A 3,604-nucleotide genomic window follows, 5' to 3' on the forward strand; every position below is an offset into this window, starting at 1 on the left:
TACGTCCCTACCCTCACCTATGGCCACGAGCTGTGGGTAGTGACCGAAAGAACGAGATCGCGGATACAAGCGGCAGAAATGAGCTTCCTCCGAAGGGTGGCTGGCCTCTCCCTTAGAGATAGGGTGAGAAGTTCGGCCATCCGGGAGGGGCTCAGAGTAGAGCAGCTGCTGCTCCACATCGAAAGGAGCCAGCTGAGGTGGTTCGGGCATCTGACAAGGATGCCCCCTGGGTGCCTCCTGGGTGAGGTGTTCCAGGCATGTCCCACCGGGAGGAGGCCCCGGGGCAGACCCAGGACACGCTGGAGAGATTATATCTCTCGGCTGGCCTGGGAACGCCTTGGTATTCCCCCGGATAAGCTGGAGGAGGTGGCTGGGGAGAGGGAGGTCTGGGCCTCTTTGCTTAGGCTGCTGCCCCCGCGACCCGGCCCCGGACAAAGCGGATGAAAATGGATGGATGGATGGATTAGCAATAATATAGATATGTGAGTATATTACAGAAATGGGTCTATTATGGTATGTTATAATGTACACGGTATGAAGTATGTTGTGAATATTCTATAACTATAAGTATGTACAGGCTGTAGTGAGTACAAGCTATGTACAGGCTATGAACAGGATATAAATATGAAAAACTATACAGAATCTGAGATATACAGCTATACAGAAATGTGAACTATGCAGGTTGTAAACAGTTGTAGGATTAAAAATTATCGTATGTACAGAATGATTATTTACACAGAACTATACAGTAGTGCAGTTAAGATAAGTGAGATATGTGGATAATTCTACAGAGGCTGTATAAAGTGCTGGTGGTTGTGTCAACCTGAAATTCCAAAGAATTGAGTGTACAGCACTACCAATAAAAAAGCCCCTCTAATGGAGCAGATCATAGGCCACAGTCTGGATATAAGATTTGGTCTTAAACTTAGTGTCTTCAGAATAATGTTTTATATGTTATTTCAGCTATACTTGCAATACTCCAGCACTAAAAACTGACCGAAGTAACATGAAGCACAAAGTGACTCAACGGGATCATTGCTAGTTTCTGTTACACTGCCTGCTATCCCCCTGAGCGCTAACAGAGCTGTTTTGTGCTTGTCATTGTTGAGCGAACAGCTTTTAGATGTGCTAATTTCACTTTCACTGTGCATTACTCTGAGTCAGTAATAAAATCACAGTAACAAGTTCCAATATCTTATTAAGATGACTGAAGACAAAATATCTGAAATGAATGAAAGTTAATGCTCTCCAATAAAAACAGCTTGTTTTGTTTGTTAGATTGAAAGGCACACACTTAGGCCTGTATGAAAGTGTGGATGAGACGAGCTGTAGAAAGCACAGTAGAAAAGCTCTACACGAGGACAATTTCATTTACCATTTACACACACACACAAACCTACATACAGAATGTTTGCAAGTTGTACCCCAGCACTACTGACTGCCTCTATCTGCATAAGACTGAGAAAATATCCCAACATCAGCGTGTGCTGTGAACGGGTTTAAACTAACAGGCCATTTTAATTTCAGCCTTGTCATGACAGGAAGTTTATCTGTGTGTTTGTATGTGTGTGTGTGTGTGAGAGAGTGACAGAGTGAGGGGGGAGAGAGAAAGAAATAGAGAGTGTGTTTGGAGGAGTCTGGGGAACAGCGGTGGAGAGAATGATGATGGGAAATAGTTAATAGAGCTATTTCTGCAGAGGATGGTGGTGTGAGGAGGGCTTCTTGACCTTAGTCCTGTTCACACTGATGCTAAATATGGCAGCAAAGAATTAATATAAGTTGTGACTGCATGTTATTGCAAAAAGAAAAATGCAAGATCAAGACACAAAGAAGACAAAAATTTAAGCTAGATGTCCGTTACACTGACGTCACACATAATTCTCTGACAAGCATCTCATAACTTAAATAAATCCCGTAGGGAACCACCACCATACAGGGGAAGTGTCCGAACTCTTCTTTTCTTTTGTGTGTTTAGTTCCACACAGTGTGATTAAAGTCAGAGAGGAAATTGTACAGTTCTAATATCAACTAGTGCGTGCCACATGTCATCTGCAGTCAATGTTGTCTGATATCGGTGACAACAAAAAAGGAAGCCTGGAGTTGTCCGTTCATGTATTTTCCACAGCAGGAAGAACACATACAGTGTAGACACACATGTAATAGCCTCCCTTTCTCTTTTTCTTTAAATTGCAAACATTTTTGTATGATAAAGATAAAGTGTCATAATCACAATTATGCTCTGCCTATCAACAATACTGATCCGATACCGATGCTCTGTACAAAAACTTATATTTCATTGTATTTCATAATACAATATACAATTGTATTATGTAATTGTAATAATAATATAGCTTCATAATCATTACAGGACATCAGACTACTTGTTCCCATTGCTTAATAACACAGTATAATCATATAGAAATAAAAAACCTGAAGTTGTGCACTATCTGAGCATGTTGCCTGCCTGCAGCACTTTCCAGATTTACTTTCCTGGATGATTGAGAATGCATCGAGACCTGCAGCACTAAAGGACGAGAGACGTCTGTCTCGCCCCAGCAGCACCCGTCCCTCTCCTCCTCTTCAGTTCGTCTCAACATAAGCTCATCATACTCTGTGATGTGATTTACTCTGAGGTGTTTGACGAGGTCAGTGGTGTTGCCACAACACCTCACTGTCTTTCCACATGTATCACAAACCGCGTCTGGGCTGTTTGTGGAGGTAAAATATGACCGCACATGACTCTGTTTACGCTCAGCCATTGTTGTGAGTGCCCACGCCAGGGGCTGCGACACATTTATGTCTATGAAAGGCGTAAGAGGAAGTAGTTCCTTCAAATTTAGACGATCCCAATGATGTAGTTTCTTTCCACTGTGTTCCCGTTAATGAAAAACTACAAATTTACCCCAGAGTACTAAAATATCGATATTTTAATGTGAGAATCAATTCTAGAACATAAATTGCTGGTATCGGAGGAACTGAGATTTCAATATCGATCCGCACACCACTACTGGAACCTGTGGATTATTTTCGCTGGTGACTGTACGAAGTTTTGTTTCCTCACCAGGATTTTTGTCTCCCTTTTTCTCCGGATCGCCTCGTTTGGTTTGTTTCCCTTTCGGAGGTTTTTGGCAAACAGTACTAAGTAAGTTCTCCAACTCTCGGTAAAGTCTCTTTTATAGTTTTCTCGGTTTCGGGCAAGACCCTCCTAATTCTCCTGTTCCTCTCTCCTCAGATCGAGTGCCAGTGTGCATCTCCTCACCCGCATGTCCCGGCTCCGCGTTCACATTTTATTGTATATACACTGTCCCTGAAAATGCATCCCCTTCACTGTAAATAAATTGTTTCACCGCAACTCTGTGCCTCCGTGCGTTCTGCCCGGTATGTTTCATGACATTTAGAGTCATTTAAATCACTTTTCCCCACTCTAATGCTCGTTTTCAACTTCAGCACATTGTCTTATCCAGGTCTGCATGCCTAACTCTACAGTTGCTGTATATATTTTTGTTAATGGCAGCTGAATGCTTAACAGGCGTACCTAATATAATGGCTTGTCAACACAACGTTAAAGCTTACTGTTCCACAGCCTAGTAAAGGAGACATTAAA

The 3,604-nt window shown here is 42.4% G+C and overlaps 1 long non-coding RNA gene across 1 annotated transcript; it reads left to right on the top strand.

The window, feature by feature from the left end:
* Nucleotides 1-2,564: 2,564 nt before the first annotated feature.
* On the top strand, nucleotides 2,565-3,348 carry LOC308398359. The gene is made up of 3 exons (XR_013971941.1): nucleotides 2,565-2,718; nucleotides 3,065-3,142; nucleotides 3,233-3,348. It is a non-coding gene; the product is annotated as an uncharacterized lncRNA (long non-coding RNA).
* The last annotated feature ends 256 nt before the right edge of the window (nucleotides 3,349-3,604 follow it).

Source organism: Rhamphochromis sp. 'chilingali' (genome assembly GCF_963969265.1).
Source record: "Rhamphochromis sp. 'chilingali' genome assembly, chromosome: 6".
Lineage (NCBI taxonomy): Eukaryota > Metazoa > Chordata > Actinopteri > Cichliformes > Cichlidae > Rhamphochromis > Rhamphochromis sp. 'chilingali'.